We start from the raw sequence: 14670 nt of genomic DNA, 5'->3' as shown, positions 1-14670 counted from the left end.
TAGGTTTGTTCTTAGTCTATGCATTCAGCTTTTGTGTTGAGCTATGGTGCTTTAGGCCAGTTGTAGTTTTATGGATAGAATTTGTATTGCGCTGGTGCTATAGCAAACTGAGGTGCTGGTTGGTCGAGAGGGCGCACGATAGAACTTGTGGTGCGTGATGAATACATGGGATGATGTGCATCTCTAATGCTGATGCCACAAGTCTTTTTTTTTTTACTGGCACCTCAAAAGCTCCTCTATCAGTGCATTTATCTATAGTTTTGTCTGTATTTCTGGGCAACATTTGCATTTGTTTTTGTAGATTTAGGCATCTCTGGATTTGTGGGTAGCATGTCTTCAGTTTTCTTGTATAGTAAAGGTTTTTGAGCACAGGGTGGCGGAACACTATGGTCTTCCATTTAGAATTGTTTATAGTGTAGGCATTCAGAATCTTTTTCCCGAAAAGTTGTGGTTGGAACAATCCATTTTTTTTGTACTTGTAGCGCACATTGAATATTTATGCAGTATTTAGGTTAGACAAGTTGCAGTGGCTCTCTGAATAGGAATAGTACTTTGATCACGTGCCATGTCAGCCACCAGTAGGGCACCAGCTTTTTTACAAACTTCTGGTGTGCATTTCATAGGACACTTGCATAATTTATGGGTCAAATGTACTATGGATTCTGTTAGTAAATATATTTGCAAATGTGGTATAGATTTTGTCATTGGTGAAAGTGTAGGAAGAAGCACAACAGGACAGATGAAGTCGTTGCACAACAGGACAGATGAAACTCAGACGCTCCACTAAATCGAAAAGGGTGAGTGAAATATATTTTTGGGGTAGTGTGGCCCAGATGCAGATCCATAAGAGTAGTCCCAAAATTATTGGGTATAAATCTAACTTTGTAAATTGTCTTTTCCTTTATTTCAGACCAAAGCACTGAGTTCTACAAAGGATTGTGGCCACAATTATCCGCGTAGTAAAGCAGGAATGGCATCTCTGAATAGTTGAAGGTGTTTATTTTCAAGAAATCTATAGTTTGTGGGGGTTATTTTATTGAGAAGGGACAGTTTAGGATAAAATATGGATGCATTCACATAACTTCACAGCCCCAATATTATGCATTGTGCCTGTGTTGGGGTGTTGGGTGGCTGCGTCTCTATGTGTATCCATACATATGGGGTATCGTTTTATTCAGGGGAACTTGCAGATTGTCATTGAGCAGGTTTTTGTTAGTTGTCATGGAAACTTAGGGAGAAATCTAATTTTGGAACTCTATTTTCCTTTATTTCAGACCAAATCGCTGTCTTCTACAAAGAACTGCGGCCACAATTCTCTGTGTAGAAAAGAATGGCATCTTTGAAAAGCTGAAGAAGTGTACTTTTAGGAAATAGATGGCTTGTGGGGGTTATTTCACAGGTAAGGGGCAGTTTAGAATGAAAAGTTGAGAACTGCACATAAATTCACAGCCCCAATATTATGCATTGTGCCTGTTTTGAGGTGTTCGGTGGCTGCGTCTCTATGTGTAGCCATACGTATGGAGTATCGTTCTATTCAGGGGAACTTGCAGATTGTCATTGAGCAGGTTTTTTTTAGTTGCCATGGAAACTTAGGGAGAAATCGAACTTTGTAACTCTCTTTTCCTTTATTTCAGACCAAATTTCTGACTTTTACGAACGACTGCGGACACAATCCTCCATGTAGAAAAGCAAGAATGGCATCTTTGAATAGGCGAAGAAGTGTACTTTTCGGACATATATAATTTGTGGGGGTTATTTCACAGTTTGGGGGGTGTTTAGACTGAAAAACTGCAAGTAGTACACATAGAGAGCAGCCCCCAGATATTCAACTGCAATTGCCCTTATGCGTTGCTCCTGTTTTGGGGTGTTTGGGGGCTACGTCTCTATGTTTATCCATACATATGGGGTATTGTTCTATTCAGGGGAACTTGCAGATTGTCATTGAGCAGGTTTTTTTTAGTTGCCATGGAAACTTAGGGAGAAATCGAACTTTGTAACTCTTTTTTCCTTTATTTCAGACCAAATTGCTGACTTCTACGAACGACTGCGGACACAATCCTCCATGTAGAAAAGCAAGAATGGCATCTTTGAATAGGTGAAGAAGTGTACTTTTCAGACATATATGGTGTGTGGGAGTTATTTCAAAGTTTGGGGGGTGTTTAGTCTGAAAAACTACAAGTAGTACACATAGAGCGCAGCCCCCAGATTTTCAACTGCAATTGCCCTTATGCATTGCTCCTGTTTTGGGGTGTTTGGGGGCTGCGTCTCTATGTTTATCCATACATATGGGGTATTGTTCTATTCAGGAGAACTTGCAGATTGTCATTAAGCAGGTTTTTTTTAGTTGCCATGGAAATATAGGGAGAAATTGAACTTTGTAACTCTTTTTTCCTTTATTTCAGACCAAATCGCTGACTTTTACGAATGACTGCGGACCCAATCCTCCATGTAGAAAAGCAAGACTGGCATCTTTGAATAGGTGAAGAAGTGTACTTTTCGGACATATATGGTTTGTAGGGGTTATTTTACAGTTTGGGGGGTGTTTAGACTGAAAAACTACAAGTAGTACACATAGAGCGCAGCCCCCAGATTTTCAACTGCAATTGCCCTTATGCGTTGCTCCTGTTTTAGGGTGTTTGGGGGCTGCGTCTCTATGTTTATCCATACATATGGGGTATTGTTCTATTCAGGAGAACTTGCAGATTGTCATTGAGCAGGTTTTTTTTAGTTGCCATGGAAACTTAGGTAGAAATTGAACTTTGTAACTCTTTTTTCCTTTATTTCAGACCAAATCGCTGACTTCTACGAACGACTGCGGACCCAATCCTCCATGTAGAAAACCAAGAATGGCATCTTTGAATAGGTGAAGAAGTGTACTTTTCAGACATATATGGTTTGTAGGGGTTATTTTACAGTTTGGGGGGTGTTTAGACTGAAAAACTACAAGTAGTACACATAGAGCACAGCCCCCAGATTTTCAACTGCAATTGCCCTTATGCGTTGCTCCTGTTTTAGGGTGTTTGGGGGCTGCGTCTCTAAGTTTATCCATACATATGGGGTATCGTTCTATTCAGGAGAACCTGCAGATTGTTATTGAGCAGGTTTTTGTTAGTTGCCATGGAAACTTAGGGTGAAATCTAACTTTGGAACTCTTTTTTCATTTATTTCAGACCAAATCGCTGACTTCTACGAATGACTGCGCCCACAATTTTCCGTGTAGAAAAGCAAGAATGGCATCTTTGAATAGCTGAAGAAGTGCACTTTTCGGACATATATGGTTTGTGGGGGTTATTTCACAGTTTGGGGGTGTTTAGACTGAAGAACTACAAGTAGTACACATAGAGAGCAGCCCCCAGATTTTCAACTGCAATTGCCCTTATGCATTGCTCCTGTTTTGGGGTATTTGGGGTATCGTTTTATTCAAGAGAAGTTTGTCTTTCAAATTGTCTGTAGTTATAGCATTTAGAACGGTGTTATTTTGTCAGATTTACATTTGTTCCTGCGTCTTAGTTTGCATTTTAGAAAAAAACTAAAAATGCAACAAAAAAGCTCTAAATATCATGATGCACTGGTAAAATGTGTTTGAATTTTGAGTGAAAACTACACCACCCCTAGAAACCTGAAGGTCTGTAGTTTTTAAAAATACCAAACATGAAGGGATAAGTTAGATTTACATATAAGTTATGCAGCATCAACTGTCACGTGTGCCTATCTACTTTGTTCTGGTGTAAAATTATACAAACTGCTGTTTTAGTTTGGGGGTTACTCCTGGACAAAGAAAGTGGGTTACTGATACATATTTGGTATCGTTGGACTTGGCAGGATCTGGGCTTTTAGAAACAGAAAAAAAATTCATGTAAAATTAACTTTTCTGTGGAAAAAAAACTCAAGATATACACAATTTTTTAACAATTTTTTTTTTTACATATTTCACCCAAAATATACATTAAATCTCCTGAAAAGTCGCAAAATTCCACTTGCATGTCGAAGCCCAATTTGTAATGAAAAAAAAACAATATATAATTTTCCTAGTTTCGTGGAGGTTTTCCTACAATTAAACCTTGTTAATCTGAACAAGTACAAAATGCTTAAAAACGGCTGGCATTTCGCGTAACCAAAATGTGAAATTCTGCTGGCACTTAAAGGGTTAATAACAGATGTCACGTCATACCAAAACCAACTTAGTTTTACATCCACTGGATTATTTATTGTTGTATTATTTATTGCTGTACTATTTATTTTTGTATTTTATTATTTTTTCATGTATTCACATAGTTACTATTCTGATTGATAACTTGATTAGAAACGTGTTGTTTATTATAACATTTTAATTTCATATTCAAGTTCTTTTTGAACTAGCACACTTGTTTATTACTTGTTATATGATTTTGAGTTTGCAGGAAAGTAGCAGTTATGTTATTATCTTCTTGCTGTTTATTGTGAAACATCCAATAAAACATTTGAAAAACTGTCAATTTAAGGAAAGCATTTGGAGTAGGTATACATGGTTACCCATTTTGGATGCATCTGAATGTCTACTTTCCAAAAATATATGGTTTTGGGGGGCCACTTTTTTTTGTGTTTTTACCCTGCAAAAAATGCAGTAAATGTGATGATTATTCAGTAGCAGAAGTGAATTCAGGGACAAGTTGTATACGCTAACTTCTTTTTAGGGTCACTAAACAACAGATACTTTGGTTTACACATGGGTATCAAACTGTTCACCGGACCTCTGGTATTCATATTTAGGATGTGTATTCTTGGTACGTTATGGTATGAAGGAGATAGGTGTAAGAATTTACCCTGGTGGTCTAGAGGGGGTGCGATGGGGATGTCCGTCGAACCCATGGCGGGAACCCTCGCCGTGTCCTCCTGTTGAGCACTGATGCGTGTTCTGAAAGAATTGCCCCACTGATTACTTCCTGGTTTAAAGCAGCGGTGCTGATGACGTCATCGTGTCGCAAATTTTCAAATATTTAAATGCGCAGGTGCCAATTGTTCCTTGCTCAATGTAAAGGTCTATTCATGCTGTATCTTGTATTCCTGAACTGTTTTGATCTGTTTCTGATATTGTCCAAGTTTGCTGCCTGTCCTGACCCTAGTCTGTATATCGACTACTGTTCTGGATTTTGCTTTGTACTTCGCAATTTGACTCGGACTGTGACCAGTGGCGTAACTATATGTTGCTGGGCCCCACAGCAAATTAATTTTAGGGCCCCCAACATGTTTGTCCTGTTTTACCAATATATGTTGAAATTGCTCATCATGGGGCCCAATGTACTTCCTGGGCCCCCCTGCAGCCGCAGGGTCTGCTTCCTCTGTAGTTATGCCCCTGACTGTGACCTCAACTACCCTAACATTGTCAGGCACCACAGCTCCGTGCCAGAGCTTGCGACTGCCTTCCCCCTGATGATTTCAAAACTGGCGCATGTGCAGTGACGCTGCACAGTTATACTTACATCAACCCAGAAGTAGGTTTGGCGTTCTCCGTGTCCAGATTCTTGGCCCTGTTAGTCTGCGATTTACTTGGATTTTGGCTTTGGTGCCTTTCCCCAGTATTACCCAGCTCGGTTGGACAGATTTCCTAGGCTTGACCCGGTGTGTCTGGATGTTGGCATTTCTCAATCCCTGTGGATCCGTTTCTCTGAGGGTGTTAACTAGCAACGGTTCTGTACTGCCTGCTCCCATTTGGTATTCGACCCGGCCTGTCCCTCGCCACGATTCTTGTTCTCTGTTTCTGCATCACAAGCAGTTCCCTTTCCTACCCAGATATCTTCCCTTGGTCCTCTTACACTAAGACCTGGCGGCACTCGAGTAGTGGAGGGCTCCTCCCGAAGTGAAAGGTGGCTGTTAAAGGCAGAAGACTAAGCTGTGACTGGGACCTTGGGGTTTGTTCTGGGTTTGGGATACCAATCATAACAGTACATTGGGCCAAAGATGGACGCTACCAGAGCTGCTGCCTATCCTACTACAACAGAGGCAATCCTGGCATGTCTCCTTCAGCCAAACAAGATCAGATAGTCCAGTGTCTCCAGGGACTATCCGCAAGGCTGGATCAAGTTCAGCAACAGCCTATTGCACCTGTGTCAGCTCCAGTCCATCCACGTGCAGGTAACCCCCTTTGTGGAGCCAAAGATTTCCTTTCCCTGAAAGTTTCTCTGGAGATCACAGCAGGTTTAGGCCTGCAAACTCTTTTTGTTTTTTACCCCACTCCTTTCCTACGGTAGAATCAAGAGTGAATTTTGTAATCACTTTACTGCAGGGGGACCCTCAGCTTTGGCTGAGTGTCCTCATTGTCTCCCAGTGATCCAGCCCGTCTCTCATTAGACACCTTCTTCAAGGCAACACAGCTTTAAAAAGTCAGTTCAGGGTAGGTCTGGCCGCAGCTATCAAAGATAGTCTTGTCAATTTTCCTGTTCCGTCCTCCTTAGACTCCCTTATGCATCTGGCCAGAATCTAGTACTTTCCCCAACCAGGCTCCTAACCCTTTACCTCCTGCCCCTTGACCCTCTGAGGAACCCATGCAATTGTGCTCTACTTGTCTGTCATCTGAGGAGAGGGATCATAGGAGGGCTAACGGGTTATGTCTTTATTGTGGGGAAAGGGGGCATTTTTGCAGCACCTGTCCCAAGAGACTGGGAAATGGCAGAACCTAAGCAGGCCTGAGGAGTCCTGCTTGGGTTATGCAATTTCTACTCCCCAACAAGTTGTTTCTTCGCAAATGTTGATGTCTTCTTAAATTGGGATAAGGGCTGCACCTGTGTACTGCCTTCCTTGATTCTGGCGCAGCTAGGAATTTTCTGGACAGTAACTTTATTCAGAAACATGGTATACCCATTCAACCCTTGGTTCCACCTCTCTGGTTAGTAGCAATCGATGGGAGTACCTTGGTAAATGGGTTGGTGTCTTTCCAATTTTAAAGGCTTCTCATGTCTGTAGGGGATCACTCTGAGGAGATCTCCTTTAATATAATTCATTGCCCTCAAACCACGGTGATTCTGGGTCTCCCCTGGTTACGAGTACACAACCTCCACATTGATTGGGTTGCAGGGAAGTCTCTTCATTGGGGTACAGATTTATGTTTTCAGATTCCTCATGTGCTGCCCGCTGCCTCGTTAGAAGGGCTACTGGCTGTGTACTTATTGTTTTCTGATGTTTTATCAAAAAAGGCTGCCGAGACCCTGCCGCTGCACAGACCCTATAGACTTGTCTCCAGGTTCCTCTCCCCCTAAGGGGGATCTCAGGCTATGGAGGAATACATTAAAGAAAATCTGGAGAGAGGATTATTAAAAACGTTTCCACGTTAGTGATTCTATCACAGCCCTTACTTAAACAGGGGCAGATTCTAGTAATTTATATTTCTTTTATTAAAGAAAAAAAAGACATAATGCAGTTTACAGGAATGGCTAAGACTGGACATCCCAGTCCGCTTGTGCAAGAAAAGAAAATTCACGTTTTTCACATATTCCTGAGAAGAAAATACAGACATTATTGTTGTCTTCTTAATCTGTATGTAACCTTGATATATGATGCTTATAAAATAATTGAGAAAAAATAAAGAGAAGGGGGAGAGGGAGGGGAGGAAGAAAGGAAACTTAGAGGGGAAGTAAGGAAAATGCTGTCAAAACAAAATAGCATTTGTATGGCTGAGTAGTGGCAGAGATTAGTAAATTGTATAACAGAATCAGTAGGGTAGGTAAGGGGAGTATTAAGATTATACATTGCGAATACTTTTATAAGATAAACAGGAATTCCAGACTTTGTCATGATGTTTCTGCTTTTTTATATGGTTTTTATATAATGATGTATTTGTAGATAACGAAAAGTCTCTTGTGAAAGCATATTTGTAACAAACACTCACCCTGGTAGTCTAGTGGTGCGGCATTGACGCCCACCACGCCGCTCCTCTTCTGCCAAAATGCTGTCTTCCTAAGGCGCGTGGCGTGCCTCTACTCCACGTATAGGCGATTCCTGATTCCGGTTGTGACCCCTGCCTGGCTTTTGACGATTCTGACATCTGTATCCTGACCCCTGCCTGATATCCGACCTCGCTTACTCTATATCCCTACTGATTGATCTCCTGGTTTGACCCTTGCCTGCCTGACTCTGTTTTGTATTCTGCCTGCCCCGACCCGGCCTGATCTGACTACGATTCTGAATACGCCTTGTACCGTGACCCTCTTCCCAAAAGACTCTGCTTTACAGTTGTGCCCCGTAGCTTTTTCAGAACCCCTCGCTTTGCACCTCTCTTTATAAGACCTGGCGGCATCCAATTAGCCGAGTGCTCCACCCGAGGTGAAAGGCGGCTGTTAAAGGCCGAAGCAAGAGCTGAGAACAGGGTGCCTAGCATCGGTTCTGAATTTAGAGTGCCAACCATGACATTATAACAGGCCAAGATGGACGAAGAAGGTCTCGCCGCTGCTGCCGCTGCTCCTTCCACCACTGAAACGCTCCTCACTACTCTGCTACAGCGCTTGGAGGATCATGAGAGGAAGCAAGACTACCTGATGTAAGGCTTCCATAACCTGACTCGCAAACTGGAGACGACGCAAGTCCAGTAGTCCCTCCTCCTGTGGCTGTCCAAGTGGGTTCTTCTGCCATGATGGGTGATGTTCACAAATCCCATGAACCCAAAATTTAGTGGGGATAGAACCAAATTTTTTGTCTTTCAGGAGGCATGCAAATTATACCTTAGCTTTTTCCCTCAATCCTTCACAACTGGTGAGGAAAAAGTGAGGATTGTAATTACCCTGTTACAGGGTGACCCCCAAATTTGGGCCCAATTTGGGTTTCCCTTGAAACCTTTTTTAACACCATGTCGATACTTTACGATGACCCGGATCATGCTTCTACGGCCGACTCCACGATTCGTAAATTACGCCAGGGAAAACGGGATGCAGAGGTGAGCTGTAGAAACTGGCTGGAACAACATGGCTCTTCGTAGCCAATTTCAGTTAGGGCTCTCTGATGCTATAAAAGACAGCCTAGTAAACTACCCTCTATCTACTAATCTGGATGATCTCATGTCTCTAGCCATCCAAGTAGATAGAAGACAGAGGGAGAGAAGGGGTGAGAAGGGTACCTCTGACTGTGTTTAATAATGTTAAGTCATCTACTGTAACCCCTCAGTGCCTCTACCTCAGGAGGAACCCATGCAATTGGGTATCACTCATCTAACTCCTGAGGAAAAGGCCTGCAGGAGGTCTCTCGGGCTGTGTATTTACTGTGGGGAAAAGGGTAATTTTCTCAACCAATGTTCTAAGAGGCCAGTAAACTTCAAAGCCCAAATGGAGAAGGGGAGCTCCATTTGGGTCGAGAAGATTCCTCTCCCCAATTTTCCTCTAAGATCATGGTTCCTGTTAAGTTAACCTGGCCAAAGGTTTCTGCTTTTGTGGATTCAAGAGCGGCGGGGAATTTCGTGGATGCTGCCTTCGCAGTGAGGTTTAATATTCGTCTAATACCCCTTATTCCTCCTATGAAAATCTTAGCTGTTGACAAAAGCCCTTTGGGGTCAGGTTTGGTAACACAAAAGTCTGTGGCCTTGTTCTTGTGCATTAACAACTTGAACTCCGAGGAGTTATCCTTCTACATTATCAAGGGTTCTTCTTTTCCTCTAATTTTAGGGTTACCTTGGTTACAGGTACTTTAACCCACATATTGACTGGGTAACTGGGGAGATTCTTCAATGGGGTCAAACATGTAAGGGCTCTTGCATAAGTGTTCCTCAATTGGTGGCAGTCACATCCCTGGAGGGTTTACCGTCAGGCTTATGCTGATTTCGCTGATGTATTCTCTTACTAATGTATTCTCTAAAAAAGCCGCGGAAACATTACCCCCACATAGGCGTTATGACTGCCCAATTACATAGTAACATAGTAAGTAAGGTTGAAAAAAGACACATGTCCATCGAGTTCAACCTTTTTTTTTTTTTTTTTTTTAATTAACTACCTATCTGCCAGTTGATCCAGAGGAAGGCAAAAAAACCCATCTGAAGCCTCTCCAATTTGCCTTAGAGGGGGAAAAATTCCTTCCTGACTCAAAATTTGGCAATCGGACTAGTCCCTGGATCAACTTGGACTATGAGCTATTTCCCATAACCCTGTATTCCCTTACTTGATAAAAAGCTATCCAACCCCTTCTTAAAGCTATCTAATGTATCAGCCTGTACAACTGATTCAGGGAGAGAATTCCACATCTTCACAGCTCTAACTGTAAAAAACCCCTTCCGAATATTTAGGCGGAACCTCTTTTCTTCTAATCGGAATGGGTGACCTCGTGTCAGCTGGAAAGACCTACTGGTAAATAAAGCCTTAAGCGCCTCTTCTCCAGCGTGAACATCTCCAATTTGGCCAGTCTTTCCTCATAGCTAAGATTTTCAATACCTTTTACCAGCTTAGTTGCCCTTCTCTGTACCCTCTCTAATACAATAATGTCCTGTTTGAGTGATGGAGACCAAAACTGTACAGCATATTCTAGATGGGGCCTTACAAGTGCTCTATACGGTGGAAGAATGACCCCTCCTCCCTTGACTCTGGCATTGCTTGCTACAGCCAAGTTTATCATCTACAAGGACTCCAAGGTCCTTTTCCATAATGGATTTGCCTAGTGCAGTCCCATTAAGGGTATAAGTGGCTTGGATATTTTTACATCCCAGGTGCATGACTTTACATTTATCAACATTGGATCTCATTTGCCACTTAGCTGCCCAGATTGCCAGTTTGTCAAGATCATGTTGCAAGGATGCCACATCCTGGATGGGCTGGATAATTTTGTGTCATCTGCAAACACTGATACATTACTTACAACACCCTCCCCTAAGTCATTATGAACAAGTTAAATAAAAGTGGACCCAATACTGAGTCCTGGGGGACCCCACTAAGAACCTTACTCCAAGTAGAGAATGTCCCATTAACAACCACCCTCAGTACCCGATCCTGTAGCCAGTTTCCTATCCACGTGCAAACGATTTCATTAAGTCCAACAGACCTTAGTTTAGAAAGCAGTCGTTTGTGGGGCACAGTATCAAACACTTTGGCAAAATCCAAATAGATCACATCTACTGCCCCCCCACTATCCAGAATCTTACTTACCACATCATAAAATGCAATCAAATTCGTCTGACATGACCTATCCTTCATAAAGCCATGCTGATTGTTGCTCATAATGCCATTCATTAGGACAAAATTTTGAATGTGATCCCTTAACAAGCCTTTAAATAATTTGCCCACCACAGATGTCAAGCTTACTGGCCTATAATTGCCAGGCTGAGATCGTAATCCCTTTTTAAATATTGGAATAACATCAGCTTTTCTCCAATCCATAGGCACCATACCAGATGACAGTGAATCTGAGAAAATCAGAAATAAGGGCTGGTCTAAAACTGAACTAAGCTCTCTTAGAACCCGGGGGTGTATGCCATCAGGCCCTGGAGCCTTGTTTACATTAATTTGTATTAAAGCTTTTTGAATCATATCCTGAGTCAGCCACTGACTAGATTGAGCTGAACCATTCGTGCAGTTATTAAGTGAGCCTGTGAACCCAGACTCCTCTATTGTATACACTGAAGAAAAGAACTGATTTAACACATTTGCCTTATCTGTATCTGTTACAACCATACTGGTACCATTATTTAATGGAGCAACACTCTCAACCTGCATCTTTTTACTATTAATATATTTAATAGTAAATTATCCTCTTTCATTGCCCGAATCCCAAGCAATGAAAGAGTACATCAGTGAAAATTTTAAAAGAGGTTTTATTAGACCCTCTAGTTCCCCTGCTGGTGCTGGGTTCTTTTTAGTGGGCACGAAGGATGGAGGTCTTCGCCCATGTATTGATTATAGTATTGATTGAAAATAAAATTACCTTCAAAAACCTCTAACTGGGCGACCATCAGAAACATGTCCGGGAGGTTTTCCTCAGGTTAAGAAAAAATAACTTATTTGCAAAACTTGAAAAATGCACTTTTGAGGTTTCTTCTGTCCAATTTTTGGGGTTCAATATCTCCGGTAAGGGTCTAGAAATGGATCCCAAGAAGGTTAAGGCCGTATTGGACTGGGCTCAGCTCAGGTTTTGCTAATTATTATCGTCAATTTATTAAAAACTTTTCTGTGGTGGTGTCTCCAATTACGGATCTAACCAAAAAGGGTGCGGATCCAAGTATATAGCCTCCCGAGGCTATTCAAGCCTTTAAATTCCTTAAGAAGGAATTTGTGTCTGCTCCCATCCTCCGTCACCCTGATACTACTCTTCATTTTATTGTAGAAGTTGACACCTCAGAAGTCGGGGCAGGGCAGTCCTTTCTCAAAGGCATCTGATAACCAACAAGGTGTATCCATGTGCATTCTTCTCTAGAAAATTCTCACCGGCTGTAGCTAATTATGATATTGGTAACAGAGAAATGGGCCTTTGAGGAATGGTGACACTTGTTAGAGGGGGCAAAACATGCCATAACAGTTTTTACTGACCACAAAAATCTGTTATACATTGAGTCTGCTAAAAGGTTGAATCCTAGGCAGGCAGATGCACTTTCTAGGAGTTTTGAATCTAATCCATCTGAACCTAGTGAGTGTGTTCCCATCATTCCTAGTGAGTTGATTGTGGCATCCCTGGGGTCAGATCTTGCCACACTACTGACCCCAGTACAATCTTCTGCCCCTATAGATACACCTCCTGGGAGATTATTTGTACCAGTGGGAACAGGTTCTGGGAGAGGCTCATAATTCTAAGATGGCGGGACATCAAGGTATTTCAAAAACCTTTTCTTTATTGTCTTGTAATGTGTGGTAGCCTTCATTTAGACAGGATGTAAAAAATTTTGTGAATTCGTACCCTGTCTGTCAAAGGTCAAAGTTGAAAGGCATGACTTCTAATAGCTATAGCCAATGGCTCAATGGCTAAGGTTAATCAACTTAGTTGCCAATATCTTCGCTAACAATTTAACATCTATATTTAAAACCGAGATTGCCCGAAAATTCCTACAAATGGTAGTATCTTTACCTGGTTTAGGGATAATTGCAATTTGAGCTGAAAGGGATTCCGGGTCGCACTTAGAGGTCCCTAGCATAATATCGTTAAACAACACATGAAGTTGAGGGATTAATTTAGGGACCAACATTTTATAATATTTGCTCGTGAGGCCCTTGGGACCAGGAGACTTATTTAATTTTAAGGTGTTGAATTGCTAGTTTAATCTCGTCTGTATCGATTGGGTCGGACAGTGATGTTGTTTGCTGAGACGTGGCAAGTTGAGGGGGCCTAGAAATTTATCAAGGGCCTGTTGTGAAGGATCTGGCTGTTGCTGATATAAGGATTGATAAAATTGGGTGAACTCCTGCATTATCTTGGTCAGGTTTGCTGTGAGGGAACCCAATTTTGTTCTAATTTGTGTGGAGGAAGGGCGTAGGAATTTAATATTTAAGTGCCTTGCTAGCATAGTATTGGCCTTGTTAGATTTCTGGAAATATTTCTGTTTGATCCATTGTAATTTCTGGATCTCTTTTTCCATAAATTTATCTCAGTTCTAAGTGACTCAAGGAAATATTAGAGGGGGAAGCTTTATGCTGGGCTTCTAAGAGTTGTAATGATTCCATTTGTTGTTTTAATTTCTGTTCTCTCTCTTTTTTTATTTTGGACTTCAATTGTATGAAGATTCCCCACATGTAGGTTTTGTGGGCTGCCCATAAAGTATTAATTGCTAACGTCTGGAGTACTGTTGGTGTTATAATAATTTTCCAGTTCTTTAGTGATTGTCTCCATGTTGGCTGGGAAGGATAGTAAGAAATCGGCTAACATCCATCTAAACTCGGTTGGAACATTAATTAAGTTAAATAATCGGAGGGTCCAATAGAATGGTCTGACCATGGGCAGGATTTTATGTCTGAATTCAGGATCAGTGGGATAGTTAATTTATGTACCAGAAAGGAGTCTATGCAGGAATGTGAATTATGGGGAGAGGAATAGAAAGTGTAATCCTTCCTAAATGGGTGAAATTCACTCCAAGCATCTACCCATGAATATTGGTCTAATAGCTTGGCAAAATTATGTTTGCCCCCACTTTTGTGACTTGGGGTAAAAGGATGTCTGTCCATGGAGGGATTTACAACTTCATTAAAATCACCACCAAGTATCACCTGACCTCTGCTCTCCTCTTCTAAAAGTTTAAAAAATAAAATGATGTTTGATTCTCATTAGGGCCATACACAACTGCTAATGTAATTTGATTATCTTGGAGATGTCCAACTAGTATTAAATTTCTCCCTTCCGGGTCAACCATGGAAGATTGAAGATTAAAGTTAAGTCGCCTATGAAAGCAAATGACCACCCCTCTATTTTCTCTGCTGAGGCTAACTAAAATTGTAGAATAATGGAGATATTTTGATGCAGAAGATTTAGAGAAATGGGTCTCTTGAATGAAAAGAATATCTGACCTCATTCTGGTATACTGTCTCATGTCTAGGGATCTGTTAGAGGGCGAATTAAAACCAAAGCAAAAGTCTTTGGGCAGAAGGTCGTGGTACAAGGCGTTAGGCAATAGAGTAGTCAGATCAGGCAGGGTTGGGGCAGGCAGAGAATAAACATAGTCAGGCAGGAAAGGGTCAAACCAGGAAGTCAATCAGAAGGGTTAAGCAGAATCTAAGTCGGTAATCAGGCAAGGGTCAGGTTTCAGAT

At 41.6% G+C, this 14670-nt stretch overlaps 1 long non-coding RNA gene across 1 annotated transcript; it reads left to right on the top strand.

Moving 5' to 3' along the window:
- The first annotated feature begins 443 nt into the window (after positions 1-443).
- Positions 444-1323, top strand: LOC121394862. Its single transcript, XR_005962044.1, has 3 exons — positions 444-797; positions 911-993; positions 1275-1323. It is a non-coding gene; the product is annotated as an uncharacterized LOC121394862 (long non-coding RNA).
- Positions 1324-14670: the final 13347 nt, after the last annotated feature.

Source organism: Xenopus laevis, chromosome 6L (genome assembly GCF_017654675.1).
Source record: "Xenopus laevis strain J_2021 chromosome 6L, Xenopus_laevis_v10.1, whole genome shotgun sequence".
NCBI lineage: Eukaryota > Metazoa > Chordata > Amphibia > Anura > Pipidae > Xenopus > Xenopus laevis.
Note: the sequence above shows the minus strand (reverse complement) of the source record. Positions and strands in the feature narration are given on the sequence as shown.